Below are 17,361 nucleotides of genomic sequence, written 5' to 3'. Positions count from 1 at the left end.
AGTGATTTTTATTCAAGGGTTTGCTGTATTTTTGCATTGCCCAACACTAGCAGAAGACCAAGGACAGCTCCACAAGCCTCGAGCAGGAATTCTTGGAGATGCAGGGATTGGTACAGTCATAGAAAGACAGTGCAGGTGAGCTCCCAAAAGGTATTGGTCCCTGAGTCTCCAACCAAGAAGAGGAAGAATCCGAATATATGCTATCATAGCCCCACCTCTCAGCGCCACTGCCACCTGCCGCAAGCACAGCCCCAGCCCAACCTCCTTCCCCACCCACGTGCCGGGAAGAACCCAGCGCAGCCCTGGCCCCAGCCCGTAGCAGCAACCCACCCTGCCCACAGCCCGCACAGATCCGGGGGCACATGCACAGTGGCAGGAGCTGCCCCAGCTGGGCAGCGCCTGCCCCTCCCTCACCACAGGGGCCTTGATCTGCCCCCCCACCCCTTCCACCACAACAGACTTACCAGCTGCACACAGCCCTCCAGGCTGCTGGGCTATGCTCCTCATTGCCTACACGCTGCGCAGGACAAGACAAGACATTAATGGAGACTTGAAGATGACGATTAAGGTTGTGGATTTTTTCATGGAAATAAAAGGGACTCTATTCAAGCATCCAGGTGGGAAACATTTAGCAGTATTATTTTGGAGACTGGTAAGAAGTAGATTTAAATAAACACGAATCAAGATAATAAAATGCTCCAAAGCTATAAGATGCATCAATACAATATCAAACCAGGTGCCAGAATGGAAATGTTCTTTTGTGAAAAATACCATTCATTTGGGAATGGTAAGTCACTTATTTTCCAATGTTTAAAAAAACTAGCAAATTACATTATGTTTAAAAATGATCATTTTCTCCCACAAATGGAAACTAGTACTGCATTGCATTTATGAAGGGCAAATGTTACTTTTAACATTTTTCAGAAAAACTGTAACCTAACCCATAGTACTTTTTTTTTTTTTTTACTCAACCAAGTTCAAGAGACATGAAAACTCACTGAGAAAATCCATCTTCAGTACAATTCTAAGGCAGGCATTTCTTAACTTTTTGCAGATGGTGAGAATGCAGTTAGAAGTATTTGAAACTGTTTCACAACTAATATGTTAGGGACTAGGAATTGTTACTATAGTGCTGCTTTAAAAAAAGAAAAAAAAAGTGTGTACATAATATATTTATTATTACTACTACTACGGAGACAAGCTAGTCTGGTGTATGCAAAGGAATTCAACCCCTGTTCTCAGCTGTCCCATCAACTTTGTGCAGGACCACAAAACAAAGCCTTTCCTTATTTTTTCCTGTGAGGATGGGGACAGTATTTATCTTTGTACACCAAAAAGTACCTGTGTTCTAAAGATTTCAAATCAGTTTTCAGTAATCTTGCTATTATGTCAGCAAATATAAGACAACAATATTTAAACAAGATTGTAAGAATACTTTTTACTACTAACACAAAGAATAAAAGACAAGACAGTGTCAGATTGTCTGCTTGGGATCTTCCCCTACACCCCAAACTTTTACCTTGATCTCTTTTGCTCCTCCTGTACTTCCTATTACATTTGCAAGGATCATCCCACTAAGTTTCAGATTTTCCCACTAGAACCTAGTCTAAAATAACTAGGAAGACACTTGTTGCCAGCAAGCTCAGATACAGGTGCATCAGCTCCAGTGCTGAAAACGATGCAAACTTCAGCCGCACTTCACCATGAATTTCACTAAACAAGACCTGCTCCTAAGTTTGCAGTTAAACCATGTAACGTACAGATTCAGCAACACTGCAGTCAGTAACAGGTATATATATTTCCAAGTGAAGAAGTCAGGGCATTTCCCCCAAATTGTTTCGCCCATACTGCTTTCTCCCCCACTCTCCCAAAAATCAATCATCTTTTACCGTAACTATAACTTTTAGGCAGAAGGCCTGTAAAGTTCATTGTATGTTAGTTCCTGTATATGATGTTCATATTCTAGCTCTCTGGCTGAAGCTGTGGTGAAGAATGCTGCAGCTAAATGGAATTCCAAGCTTCATTTAGGTTGGCAGCTAATTCGTTGACAGCTAAATAATTCTGTACACAAAAATACAGAGATTAGATTAGTCAATCCCCTTTGATTTTAGAGAAAAGTCAGAAAAAAATGCATGTATCGTTTCAACTCAATAAGGATTTTTTTGTTAAACCTTCTACCTAGGAGACCCAAACATAGGAAGTGGCAGTGTTTCATTTATCCATATTAAAAACTGAAAAATCTAAAATGGGCTCTCCCATAACCTCAATCTATGGCTCCTGAAGCATAAACTCTTAAGCCACTAAGGTCTCCAACTTTACATGTTTAAAATGGTGTCCCATAATGGAATCATTCTCTTTCCCTGCCCCAATCTGCTTTTCATTGTTATGAAGTAAACCATCAAAGAGTGTTTGAAAGTGAACTCCTGTATTTTGATCCACTTTCTTAACATTTTTAAATTAATATATTATGTTCATTTATTCCTTTATTTGATTTCTATGCTGCCCTCCCCCAAAACACTCAGGGTAGCTTACAGCAACAAAGTCAGAAAGGCAGGTAAAATAATAAAACAATAATAAAAAGTTCCACAAAGAATCCCGCCTGTTTAACCCCACCTGCTAAAAGCCTAGCCAAATTAGGAGGTCTTATACCACTTCCAAGAGATAGCCAGGCTAGGGCTCTGGTGGGTTCCAAAACTGAGGAGCAAAAAACCAAGACTAGGCCATATTCACACTGGGCTTTTTGGAAAGCATCTTTCTGGCCAACATTCCTTCAGTTCTCAGAATGCCATGAGATATTGAACACTAAAGAAAAATGTCCTTATAAAGTTTATTCCAGTCTCTTTACACCACTATATACTAATTATTTTGCCCCTCTGAGGTCTTCAGATGAAATATGTTCCAAGCAAAGTACATTCTGAGCATTACATACATTAGATTTCATAGACATTCGGGCTGGAAGGGACCTCAGAAGATCATTGAGGCCAGCCCCTGCCCCAGGGGCAGGAAGTCAGCTGGGGTTAAAGGATCCCAGCAAGATAAACATCCAAATTTCTCTTAAAGGCGTTCAAAGTAGGTGCTTGAACCACCTACAGTGGCAGTCTATTCCAAACCTTGGGGGCTCAGACAGTAAAGTTCTTCCTTATGTCCAGCCTGAAACAGTCATGGAGGAGTTTGAGCGTATTCAACCATGTCATCCCTTGGGACGCTCTAGTGAACAGACGTTCCCCCAGGTCCTGGTGAACACCCCTGATAAACTTATAGGCAGCCATCACATCACCCCTAACCCTGCACTTTTCTGGCTGAAGAGTCCCATAGCTCTCAGCCTCTCATCATAAGGTCTGTTTTCCTGACCTCTGATCATGCACGTGGCTCTCCTCTGGACTCTCTCAAGCTTCTCCACATCCTTTTTGAATTGAGAAGCCCGAAACTGGGTGCAATACTCCAGCTGCAGCCTCACCAAGGCCAAGTACAATGGGAGAATAACGTCCTGGGATTTGCTTGAGAAGCATCTATGGATGCAAGCCAGCGTTTTGGTCGCTTTACTAGCCACAGATTCACATTGAAGGCTCATGTTCATCTTGTGGTCAATCATGACCCCCAAGTCCTTTTCGTCCGTAGAGCTAGCCAGCATAGCACTGCCGAGCCTATAAGCATGCTGTAGGTTTTTCTTCCCAAGGTGGAGAACCTTGCATTTTTCGGTGTTAAACACCATCAGGTTCTCGTCCACCCATTTCATGAGCCTGTGAAGGTCATCCTGGATCGCCCTCCTGTCCTCAGGTGTGGATGCTTTACCCCAAAGTTTGGTGTCCTTGGCAAACTTGGCCAGTCTGCTTCTGATGCCAATATCCACATCATTAATGAAGATGTTGAATAATACAAGCCCAAGAATAGAGCCTTGAAGGACCCCACTGGTCACAGGGCACCACAGTGATTGACTTGCATCAACCACCACCCTCTGGATCTGACCACGGAACCAATTCCTCAGTCAGCGGATCATGCTGAAGCCGAGGCTGCAGCTGGCCAGTTTTGCTAAAAGGTGATCATGGGATACGAGATCGGAGGCTTTTTTAAAATCAAGATATATGACATCAATCTCTTCCCCCTTGTCCAGGTGATAGGTCACCTGGTCATAAAAGGAAATAAGATTGGTCAAGCAAGACCTACCCATAACAAACCCATGCTGGCTATCCCTCAGGATTTTGCCATCGGCCAGTCTATTGAGAATGGTCTCTTTGATAATCTTTTCTAGGATCTTCCCCGAGATAGAGGTCGGGCTGATGGGTCTGTAGTTTGCTGGATCCACTTTTCTCCCTTTCTTGAAGACAGGCACCACATTGGCCTTCTTCCAATCATCTGGCACTTCACCAGAGCACCAAGAGTTCTCGAAGATCCATACGAAGATCTCGAGTACTCTGGGGTGTAAGCTATCAGGGCCAGCTGGCTTGAAGGTGTTCAGCCTCTCAACGGTGTTCCTTCACAAGGTCAGCATTGACAGAGGGTAAGAAATCTCCCTCATCCGGGCCTTTCTGTCCCGTAATGGGCAGGGGCATCCCTTGGGACTAGTGAAAAACTGACGCAAAGTACCCACTGAGCAAGTTGGCTTTTTCCTGGGTGTCTGTAGTCAACTGTCCCATCTGGTTTAGCAGGGGTCTAATGTTGCCCTTGCTTTTCCTCCAGATGCCCACATATCTAAAAAAGGACTTTTTATTGTCCTTGACACTTGTATCCAGTTGGAGTTCAGTCGCAGCCTTAGCTTTTCTGGTTCACTTTCTGCAGGTTCGGACCAGTGCAGAATATTCCTCTTTGGAGGTGGATCCCGTCCTCCATCCTTTGTAGGCCTTTCTTTTCAGATGCTAGCTCCCTGCAGAGCCAAGGGGGCTGCTGTGCCCTTTTGCTGCCTTTCCTCCGAGATGGGATAGATTTTGCTTGTGCATCCAGGATCGCTTCCTTGAGGAGCGGCCACTCTTCCTAAACTCCCCTCCCCTTGGGGTCATGGTCACTTAGGGCCTCACTGACAAGCTTCCTGAGCTTGTCAAAGTCAGCTTTCCTGAAGTCAAGGATTTCTATACTGCTGACTGACTTGCCAGCTTTACGGTGGATGGTGAAGGTGATCAGCTCATGGTCACTGTCACCCAGCTTCCCTTCAATTGTTAGGTCACTGATAGGGTCGTCCTCCATTGCCAGTACCAGGCTGAGCAGTGCTTTTGCCTCTTGTCAACCTGTAGAATTCTTGCGTCAGACAGAGCTCATCCACGCACGTGAGAAAGCTTTGCAACCATTTGGATTTGGCCAAGTGCTCTTCCCGTGAGATGTCCGGGTAGTTGAAGTCTCCCATGACAACCATGCAGCCTCAGCCAATTCCCTGGCGAACTCCTCGTCAAGCTCTTGATCCTGGGTCGGAGGTTTATAGTAGGCTCCCACCATTCTGTCCCCTGCCGTGTTCCCCACAGATTTTAACCCAGGGGGTCTCCAGTCATAGATTCATAGATTAAGGGTCGGAAGGGACCTAGTAGATCTTCTAGCCCGACCCCCCGCCAGGGCGGGAGAACAACAAAAAACCCCAAAAACAAGAACGGGACTCAAATGAGTCCAGCCAGGTAGGCATCCAGCCTCTTCTTAAAGACCCCCAGGGTAGGGGCCAGCACCACTTCCCTTGGAAGTTGGTTCCAGCTCCTAGCCGCCCTAACTGTGAAGTAGTTTTTGCGGATGTCCAATCTATACCTCCTCTCCATCAACTTGTGCCCATTACTCCTTGTTATGCCAGCGGGCGCTAGGGGAAACAGCGTCTCCCCCAAACCCTTCTGGTCCCCCCTAGTGAGTTTATAGACGGTCACCAGGTCCCCCCTCAGCCTTCTCTTGTGGAGGCTGAATAGGTTCAGGTCCCGCAGTCTCTCACTGTAGGGTCTGCCCTGTTGTCCCCGGATCATGCGGGTGGCCCTCCTCTGGACCCTCTCCATGTTGTCCACATCCCTCTTGAAATGGGGCGCACAGAACTGGACACAATACTCCAGCTGTGGCCTGACCAGCGTCGCGTAGAGGGGGAGGATCACCTCCTTGGCTCTACTCGAGATGCACCTGTGGATGCACGACAAGGTCCGGTTAGCCCTGCCAACCATGACCTCGCATTGTCGGCCCATGTTCATCTTGGAGTCAATAATGACTCCAAGATCTCTTTCTGCCTCCGTGCTCTCGAGTAGGGAGTTCCCCATTGTGTAAGTGTGCTGCTGGTTCCTACTGCCCAAGTGCAGCACCCTGCACTTGTCCGTATTAAAACGCATCCTGTTCCTGTTAGCCCACCCCTGTAACCTATCCAGATCCCTCTGCAATCTCTCCCTCCCTGCTAGCGTGCTCACCTCCCCCCAAATTTTGGTGTCATCAGCGAATTTAAACAGGTTACTTTCCACCCCATCATCCAGATCGCTGATGAAGAAATTGAACAGCGCAGGCCCCAGGACTGAGCCCTGGGGGACTCCGCTACCCACCTCCCCCCAGGTCGAATATGACCCATCCACCACCACCCTCTGAGTGCGACCCCTCAGCCAATCTGCAATCTGCAGTCGTCCACTCCTGGGCACCAATGTCAGCTTGCAGGGTCGCATAGCTTTCCTTGATATAGAGAACTATACCCCCGCCCCTTTTATCCACTCTCTCTCTTCTGTACAAGGTATAGCTGTTTATACCTGTGGCCCAGTCATGGGTGGAGTCCCACCAGGTCTCCATTATCCCCATGACATCGTAATTGTTTGTGTTGAGCAGGAGGACAAGTTCCTCCTGTTTGTTCCCCAAGCTCCTGGCATTTGTGTACAGGCAGGCAAGCATCCCTTTGGGGACACTTGCCTTGCCCACAGATTATTCCAGGGCTGGGGCAGGGGTGGGCTCCCTTAAGTGCCATGGCCAGCTGACTTTGCAAAGGTTGCTCAGAAGGCCAGCAGTGGCGGTAGTCCCCCCCATCTCCCGGCGGGCTTAGTTTAAAGCCCGGTAGAGCAGGTCAGCCAGTCTGACTGAGAAGAGCCTCCTCCCCAGCAGAGAGAGGTGGAGACCGTCCCTTCCCAGCAGCTCACTCCCTCTCTCACCAAAGAGCAGTGTGGCAAGGCATGGCTTGTGCCAGCCACTTTAAGGGCCAGAAGCCACCAGCTGGCAGGTGCTTGATGAGGGCAGCCATTTTAGATTCAGGGCTGCCTGAATATAAACAGGGCATTTTGCTGCTGGGAGGCCAGGCAACAACGTCGCCTGGCTGCAGGGCTCCTAGCATCACCTGGAGGTAAGGGAGGAGCTGTAGGGGATGGTCAGGAGGCTCCTGGGCATGACCTAAAACTGCACCCTGCTGGCAATGGGTGGCCTGGTGAGGCTCTCAGTGGTGCAGGAGCCCCCAGGAAATGCTAGGCCAGTTATCACCCCAGTGAAAGGCGGGTCAGGGTGCCTTAACCCCTAGCCCCCACAACTGGGTGGTTTCCCCACTTTGTAGGGTTTGGAAGGTGGAACCCCAGAGAGCCGAACCCCACGGAAGCCAAAACCTTCCCGATGACACCAGCGCCGCAGCCTTTGGTTCACTACCTCGATCCTCCTCAGCCCATAGCCTGAGACTGGGAGGATCAGAGAAAAAACCACCTGCGCCCCCAACCCCTTAAGCCCTGCTCCCAAATCCCTGTAGCACTTCATGACCCAGCTGGGAGTGCTCCAAGCCATGTCATTTGTGCCCACATGGATAAGGAGCATAGGGTAGTGGACAGTGGGCCGGAGAAGCTCAGGGATCTTCTCCGCAATGTCTCGGATATGGGCTCCCACATTAAAGAGCCAAGCCATACAACCAGCCTGCTAGAGCAGACACTGTAGTGTCCAAAGAGAATCCATAAGCCACTTAGTCATCTATTTCACTGTACAGGTTTCCCTTGAAACGTTCCAAGACCTCAGCTGTACTGACCCCCTCAACTGTACTGAGGTGGCATCCTGCTCCTGGGGCAGCTGCAGTTCCAGAAGCACGTGCATGAGCTGCCCTGAGCAGAGGCCACAAGCACTGCTTCCAGGCGGCTTCATGGCTCATAGCTCCTGCTGATGGGGCCAGCCCAGGCATCACCACCCAGCTCAGCCCCCCAAAATTATTTTTTCTTCCTCCACCTGTGGTGTCACTCCTACAGTACACCACACAAACCATCTGACTGCGGGCTTCCACCACGCTGACTGCATAAGAGTGAATTTACCTCGCATATAATTAATTTTTGGTATGAAAAGGGTCATCACATAAGAGTGAATTCACACATACAGAACCCGCATAAAGCGAGGGAAACCTGTATTAGTACGTTCCGTTTCCAGTATTCAAGCACCACAAAACGATATGCAATAGTCAAGCTCTGGACATCAGTAACAGTTTACAAGCAGATATTAAAGGCTCTTCAATTTAGTCATTCAGTCTAAATCTCTGCAACATTTAAGTTACATTTTTAAAAGATAGTATTTGTATAAGCTAATGCCTGCCAGCACTATGCAAAAATCATTTCAGCTACTACCATTCTAACATCTAACTAGAGCCATTTGAAGTGGGGAGGAAAAAAAAAAAAGACGACAGGGTGGCGAGATCAGGACTAGTGCAAACAGGTCAGTGAGTTTTCAACAAGTTTGGGCATGCTTTTAATAAGAACACCAGGAATGACACATGCTTTCCTGAAATCCTACTCTCACATTGCACTTTCAGAGTTAACTTCAGCTTTCAAGATAATCACTAGCTACAAGAACAATTAAAAAAAAATCTAACCATCCAGGATTATTCATGGAAAATGAACACCACTTCAGCAATCAACAAGCTCACCACGGCCAACGGTACTAGTCAACTCACAGATTCTTTGGATGATCAAGTAAGCAGCAAGATGGAGCACCTAAAAAAAATGCCCACTATTTTGGGGATGGTTTTTGAACTCCTTTGTCTGGCTGGAATCAGCTCAATCTGTCAACAGACAGACAGTTGTTGTCGCTCTCCCCCTGTAGAGTGCCTCCTCATTTATAGATGAGACTCTTCAGAACTATGGGAAGGCCGCGGCCGCTTCAAAAACTCCCTAGCCTTTTCAGAATTATAAATGTTCACCTTAATGTCATTTTAAAGCTCTAAGGGGGGTCAGACTACAATGGGACTTAGATAAGTGTCCCAGTCTTGTCTTGGAAATCACAAACCTGACTTATGGAATTTAAATGCTTACATAATGCAATGGAGAGTCAGGTGCCTAAAAGTGGGAATTAAAATAGGATCACTGAGCAGTGGGACACTTCTGCTAAACAGTAGGAAACACTGAAGAGAGGAATGTGCCTGAAGTTGTACCTCCCCCCTAGACACATCTGCCCCCTGGCAAACCTAAGTTAGGTGCTTTTGTGAGATCAGGAATCACAGCCCAAAATTATCTTATGAACTTAAATGTCTATATCACCCATTTGGATACAAAACACCAGCTCACATTTTTCTTCCAAGACGTAGCTGAAAGAAAAGGAAGTGATGCAGCTTTCCTTTTATATAACTCACTGCCGAGCAGATAAAGTTCTTGCTCAAAGTGAGAGATTTAGGTTCAACATCCTCTTCAGCCTGAAAGGACTCAAACTTGCACCTCCCACCTCTAACCACCAAGCTAGAAGCTGGGGGAAGAGAGAGATGCACCACGCCTCCTGCTGATGGCGTGCCATGTTGCAGAAAAGAATACAAAATTCACAAGGGCAGAAAGGAGCAAGCAAACTTCGACAGGAGGGATGGAAATTTCCCTTAATCTACCCTTGTCTGTAGCCCACTCGTAGAGACCTAAAGTGTGGTTTTGTTCCTCATCAAGTCAGGCAGACATTGACCACAAGTCTCCCACTTCCTGGAGAGCAGCCACTGTGCTCTGCTTTGTGCTGAACTCAAAGCCGTTGGTGTATGTTGGATGTGCTCTGAATGTGCCCATCAGATCAGAGCCCTGCCCATGAATCCCAGCCTCACCCACAAGACAAGCACCAAGATGCAGCAGTTCCAGACATGCACAGAAGCAGAACCTTAGATGCCTAGATAAATTTAGTGATGGAAAAAAAAAACTTTGGTACTGAAGTTGTGCTATGTTCACACGTCACTCATTTGGGCCTAGGCCTTGAGTTGTACTTGAACCAGATAAAGTCAGGAGCTTAAAGCGCTTTACAAATATTAATTATGTTTGAAGCCAGCACCACAAGTTTGAAATTGTAAGGATTAATTGTCACAGTGACTCAGCTGAATAAAGACTCCCTAAATTAATTCTTCAGGACGTGTTAATGAATAGACACACTATTAAGTTCATAAATGCTCCTTTACTGAACCAATCTGAAATCAAAAGAAATTATCCAGATCCACTTAATATACAGCTGAGAAAAATTACTGAAGTAAATCTTAAAAATGCTTAAGATCTGTTTAATGACACCTATTTCCTAGCACTAAAAAGAAATGCTACAATGGCGAATGAGGTTACAACAAAAAATAATATTAGGTCCGTAAGTGAATATTAGGTCTGACTCATGAAAAATTACACATCTGATTTAGTTAGTCTTACATAGTTCATCTCTACCCTGCCTTCTGCCTGACTTCAGACTAAATACACCTCTCCCAGATCCATAATTCACTTTATTTGTTCAAAATTCAGCATACTGTACATCTGAATGTAATACAAGCTTCTGTTATAAAAATGCCAGACAAATGTGAAGTTCCCATATTCCAAATAAAAATGAATTCTGGCTTCATTAAATAGAAATGTTATGGGGAACAATCTCTGCATTTCAACTAGGCTTGGCAGGTCAAAGGCTTAATGAAAACAATGTGAGACAACGGAGAGTATGAAAGGTGATATGTACAACTATATTCAAGTCATCTCAAAATGCTTTTACAAAGTAATGAGTTAAATAGTTGCAGGGCATTACCCATGTAAGACAAAGCTGCTATTTAGCACTCAACAGCTCAGTCTTCGATAACTGGATCTGTTTTAGCAACAGAGAAAGGATTCGAACATCACTGTATGCTCTGGGGCTGTTCACTAGTACTCAAACCATCCCATGGATCTTTAGCTTGCACTTCTTTGGAGAAATCTATACAAGCAGTCTGTAAAGTCAGGGCTACATACAATTCCTAAAGAAGTAAATAGGATTTCTGCTTCTTCTGAGATCTGGGTCTTGGCAGTCCTGGTGTAGCTACACCTGCTACAAAATAAACAACCCTCAGTTCACCACTTTTTGGCATTTCCATTCAGCCTCACACAAATTCTCTTTCCTTGACCAGACTTACTACCCCAAGACCATGTAAGTCATTACTTTTGTAAGATTTCAACTGCAGCTACAAAAAATAAGTTACATTTTTGTTCAAAGGTAGGGACAGAGTACGACCTTTACCCTAAATCCAGAACATTTAGCACTGGTTCACAAAATGGATCATTACTTTTACGTGAATGACACAAAAATACACAATGTAAACAAAGCCTAATGAGAAGTAAAATACTTCTCCATTAAAGTCCACCTTCACATTAATGACTAGCAAATGGCCTTCTTTGGGTACTTTCTAGATTAACTGCCCATCTGTAAACACTCCAACAGAAGTAAAGTAAAACATGGGCAGATTTTCAAAATGTTCAAAGTAAAATATGGACGTATTCTTGGTCTTCAAAATACAATGGAAGAGTGTGTGTTCAAGTTGTCAGAAGGAGCAATGCATCCAGGATGATCCTGCCTTAAGCAGGGGACTGGACTAGATGACATCCTGAGGTCCACTGCAGCCATACTTTTCTGTGATTCTATTCTGGAATTGTAAAAATCTGGTATATAATGCTATCTTCTCCAAATACTACCGTGTTCCTGTTTCTAAACCTCCCTGCCACCCTGCAGTCCAGAGCAAGGGTTCCCAACCCCTGGGCCATAACCTGGTGCTGGGCCACAGGAGGGCTGGCTGTAGGACCAGAAGTGACCATGGACTGGCAACCCTTTTTTATACCAAGTATAAAAAAAGGGTTCTTATACCGAGTATAAAAGAGAGTTGGCTACCTGCTCATAGTATGCCGGTCACTGCTGGTTCGCAGTTTGCCAATCCACAGTCACTTCCGGTCCACAGTTTGCCAGCCATCAGCTTAAAACGGTTGGAAACCCCTGGTCCAGAGTTACTCATCCCTGTCAGACGCAAAACTAAAGTCCTCCTTTCCCTCCCCTGCACCCCCACTCCTTCCATAAAGTGACTTTCCCCCAGGCCAAGATTATATAATCTTCTTCTGCAGTACTTCTGGCCCAGTGAGCAAAACAAGGAGGTAGCTTACCTTAAATTAATAGTGAAACCGGAAAGCCTAAGAAATAGATGGAAGGGAGGAGAAAGTTGCTCTGTTTTTAGAGGCTACTATTAAAGCTGCTTTTTCCAATAATGTTCCTGACTGCTACAGCAGTTGAACTCTCAACATTGTCAAATGCTCAGGCAGATGCAGACAGCAAATAAGGCTTCTCTGCATGGGTTCAAGTGCCAGTCATGTATCTAAAGGGGATAAAAGGAGGTGTTTGGTGAGATTTTCAAAATAAGCTATTGGAGAGTTTGATTACACTGAGCTTCACCATCAACTTTAAAGCTATCCCTCAATCAAACTGAATCATGTGACCCACCTTTTCCCATCCATATCCATATCCTATAGCTCACAATAAGGTCCATCATATCATTCTTCATGAATACCACATTAAGACGTATACCAGCACATTCCTGCCCATCTCCCAACCTTCTAAGAATAAGTATGCACACTACTTGTTTCTCCTGGACTTGTTTGTATTTACCAGGAGGTAAGAGAAGAAAGGGGGTGAAGAAGGGCTGGAACACAGGCTTGAGCAGAAAAATCCAGGACCTGTACTCTACTTTGTACGTGACTGTTTTATAAAAGCCAGAAGCCTTGGCGTGAAACATAAACACAGTCTGTTTTCAGATTCCTCATAAAGGGTGGCCAAATCCACTCTTTTTGGGGAAATTTTGGGCATTCTAAAAAATAACTTTTAGAATAAAGGAAATCCAGTAACTCAGCTCCACAAATGCACAGCTAACTACTAGAACACATGTTTCATGAATGAACTACTGGAAAAACATTCAAAATCCCTTTCTGCCAACACAGAGCAAAGATGAAGCTCTAAGAGCAGTGGCTGGACATTTAAGCTATAGTAGGTACCTGGATTCCTAACTACCATCTTCTTCATACCAGGAAGCTAGTCTGAGAATGGTGTAGAAGTGTCCAAAGCCACCCCCCAATCCTGTGATTACAGGACTAAAACAACTGGGCGCCGCACTTCAAGAGGGATGAGGACAACATGGAGAGGGTCCAGAGGAGGGCCACTCGCATGATCCAGGGGCAGCAGGGCAGGCCCTACGAGGACAGGCTACAGGACCTGAACCTGTTCAGCCTCCACAAGAGAAGGCTGAGGGGGGATCTAGTGGCCATTTACAAACTAGTCAGGGGGGACCAGCAGGCATTGGGGGAGTCACTGTTCCCCCGAGCACTGCCAGGAGTGACTAGAAATAACGGTCACAAGCTGGCAGAGGGCAGATTCAGGCTAGACATCAGGAGGCGCTACTTCACGGTCAGGGCGGCTAGGATCTGGAACCAACTTCCAAGGGAAGTGGTGCTGGCTCCTACCCTGGGGGTCTTTAAGAGGAGGCTAGATGAACACTTTGCTGGGGTCATTTGACCCCAGTACTCTTTTCTGCCATGGCAGGGGGTCGGACTCAGGTCCCTTCCGACCCTACAAACTATGAAACTGGGTTTTCAATTGATTTAAATAGATCAGATACCAGTTTTGAAAATCCCTTTCCATTTGAGTCTGTTTGGCATTCCAAAAGCAATTTATACCTATACAAATTTATTAAAAAAATATTATCTCAGGACCTACTAAGAATTGCCAACTGAACAAATAAAGACATTGCAGTTAGCATGCTGCTTATTTATTTTTACTGAATTACAGGTGAAAGGCAGTTATTTATGATAACACTTTGTCATGTTTACTGAGTCAGGTACAAAGCTCCTTCTAAAAAAAATCTATTCTGACAGGCTTGCTCATTCTCTAAAATACATTATACAACTGCCAAACACACTTTGTACAAGCAACTAGTCAAAACTGGAACCAATATAAAGAAAGAACCCTAGGGTTGCAGATTAACTTTACTAGAAGTACTTTTAAGCACATGTCATGATTATGTAAAAAAAATCTCACGGGGCTGCTTAACAAACAAAGGCTATTTGATGAAAGCAAACATCTCATTCACAAGTCATTTTCACTGAACAGTGGCATCATTTGTTTGGCTCTATCCGTGTCATAATTAACAGAAAGGTGGCCAAACATTTCAGATTCTGAACCACAGCAGTCCCTAAACCTGTTCACCTCTGCACCCACAAGCCTCTGGCCCTTTGCTCTCTCCTTGTCTACTCATTCTAATTCACTTCCACAAAAAGTTTGGGAGAGGAAATAGTTAACACTTTCCAAAGTTTGACTTGTGGCAAGAGGAGCAAACAGACAGAGGCAATTACATGCCTAGCAAAGAACAATGCAGCAGTGTAGCTTGGATGTGGAGGGCCAGATGTGTTCATTTCTACTGCTGTGAAAAGGACCTGGTCCAAGAAGTAATGGAAAGGACCCTTTGACCACCCACTGATAAAACTACAAGGATGAAGTGGAAGCTGGAAAACGCACGTAACAGAAAGAACTTAAAGGGGGAATAAACTAAATACAGATTTGGTGTTTTATATAGTGCTGCAAGACCTTCAAACAGAAATGCCAGTCCTGTGGATGCTTATACATTTGATTCTCTTAACCCACATGAGCCATCTACCCATCTGGAGCTAGACTATTCTCAGTGGAACTAGTCTGTTAGCTACACCGCTCTCAGTAGACTGGAGCTAGACCAGGGGTGGTCAAAATGCAGCCTGCCAGGCCATTCCATCTGGCCCACAGGGCCCCTAAAAAATTTAGAAAATTAATATTTAGCTGCCCCTGGCTGCCTGTCATGTGGCCCTCGACGGCTTGCCAAAACTCAGTAAACCTGAAACATGCCTGAAATAATTGCCCACCCCCTGAGCTAGACCATCTACCCATCTGGAGCTAAGCTGTTCTCAGTGGTGGCAGATGACACAACAAGGAGCAACAGTTTCAAGTTGCAGCAAGGGAAGTTTAGGTTAGATATAAGGAAGAATTTTCTCACTAGAAGGGTAGTAAAACACTGGAACAGGTTACCCAAAGAGGTGGTGGAAGCTCCATCCTTGGAGGTTTTTAAGACCCAGCTAGACAAAGCCTTGGCTGGGGTGATCTAGTTGGGTATGGTCCTGCTTTGAGCATGGGTCAAACCATTTCAGTTGTTCTCAACCTTTTTTATTGCAGGACCCATTTATAAACATCAATGGCCAGTCCAGACACAGTGCCCCTCACTCTTGACCTGCTGCACCCCCCCACCCACCCCTAGCCTCCCAGTGTGTGGGATGGGGGGCAAGCAGCCCCTTGCAGGCTGGAACTCTGTCAACCTGCAAGGGAAAAGGCACAGTTTCCCACATTTTTCTCCTTTAAAGGAGAATCCATTTTTAAAGTTTGTTGATCCATTTTTAAGGTCTGTTCGCAACCCTTACATATATTCTTGCAACCTTGAGGTTGAGAAATGCTGGACTAGATGACCTCCTGAGGTCCCTCCCAACCCTAATTTTCTATGATTCTATACCCTTTTGAAGTGATGGAGATCACTCATGTAAGCAAAGTCCAGCAAGGTAAATAAAAGAAAGCCTATGGAAGAGCTGGTGCCCAGATTTTCTGTGTCTGAATTTTCCTTCAGCGAGTGAGTCCAGGTGCAGACCTGACAAGTCTTCCTTATTTGGGGGTGTTGGTTGTAACTGTGCTGGTCTAAGGACATAGGCAGACAAGGATCTTACACCTGCACCTCCAGAAATGTAATGCATCTCATGCAGTACACTACATGCCCTAATGGAAAATATGTAGGAAAAACCAAACAACTGCACACCAGAATGAATGCACACCAAAAATCTATCAAAGAGAAAAATACCCAGTTACCTGTGGGTGCACACTTCTCACAAGGCAACCATGCTCTCTCCAATCTCTCAGTTCTAATCCTCAAAGGGAATTTACAAAACACCTTTCATATATCAGCCTATACTCTTCACTTGATAAATCTACTGGAAACAAAAACATCATGGACTAAATAGAGACATTGGATTTGTGGCACATTATAACTTGCCTGCCACCCGATAACCCAAGGTAACCTGCCTGCACACTATAACCTGCCTGCCATCCGATAACCCCAGGTAACTTCTCTACTTTTTACCAGCTACATGCTATAATCAGGTCAACATTCCCCCCACCTATCATCTCCTATCACCTCTGATCTGCACTGCCACACATTTGCATTTTTACAGACCTGCATTTTGCATATTAGCTTAAGCTTCTCTTCCACCCAGGAGAGCACAAAAACACCAGCAGACTCTCCCTATGCCTGAAGAAGGGTGTTTGTGCCCAAAAGCTTTCAAAGGACAATGTTTCCAACGATTTAGTTGGCCTAACGAAAGATAACCTCATCTGTCTTATTTGGGGTTCACTAAAGATGATTAAGTTTCTCATTTGCAAGGCAAAGCAATCGGGGCTCATAATAGAGGTGATATCGTTTGCAAGGAAGGATTTGCCAAGTCTTCTGAACAGGCATTTTTCAAAACAGCTTAAGCAGTTTACAGAAACACTTCAGTCGGAACTGGGCACCTTAGCTGCTTAGGTGCCTTTGAAAGGTTTGAATGTCTGGAGTTTGTCGTGTCACTGTTACAAACGCAGCTTTCTACTGACCCCAACAGAACCTTCATATATGCTAGTGACAGAATTATCAAGACCCTCCATTGCTTTGTTTCCTTTCATGCAATCTGCCACAACAGCAAAGGAGCTTGTCAACATCAGCCTCCCTCCTCCCAAAGGAAATCAGCACTGCTTTCCTAGTCATTTGAAGAAAATCTCTCACCAAGCCTCACAAACTGCTGCTGGGAAGGCAGTGCCCTGTAAAGGAGATACAATTTCAGTTGGAATATTTTCCCTGGAGCCCATAGTTAAGATACAGCGCTTTACAAATTACATAATCGGGAGCAGAAAGAGGCACACTTAAAAGCAGGAATATAGATGTTTGAAGAGAAGGAAGTGAGGGCATGTCTCAGCAGAACAGCAAATAACTGTACTCAGAGGTGAACAGCAGATGACTCCCAAGGTGGAGGAAGGGTGCAAGAGGACATCTCAAGTCAGACTAGAGGGAGGACACATGCCCGATGCCTCCCAAAGATGCGCAGGGTGGGAGATGGTGTGGAGGGGGTAGAAGTAGGATGCTCATCCCAGATAAGAGAGAACAAC

At 45.4% G+C, this 17,361-nt stretch overlaps 1 protein-coding gene across 3 annotated transcripts in view; it reads right to left on the bottom strand.

The window, feature by feature from the left end:
* TMEM135 (transmembrane protein 135) overlaps positions 1-17,361 on the bottom strand; it is a 447,390-nt gene that overhangs the window by 428,808 nt on the left and 1,221 nt on the right. The gene's annotated exons all lie outside the window — the stretch shown is intronic.

The sequence above is a fragment of the Gavialis gangeticus genome, unplaced genomic scaffold (genome assembly GCF_001723915.1).
Source record: "Gavialis gangeticus isolate Ggan-Ray unplaced genomic scaffold, GavGan_comp1, whole genome shotgun sequence".
NCBI classification, from domain to species: Eukaryota; Metazoa; Chordata; order Crocodylia; family Gavialidae; genus Gavialis; species Gavialis gangeticus.
Note: the sequence above shows the minus strand (reverse complement) of the source record. Positions and strands in the feature narration are given on the sequence as shown.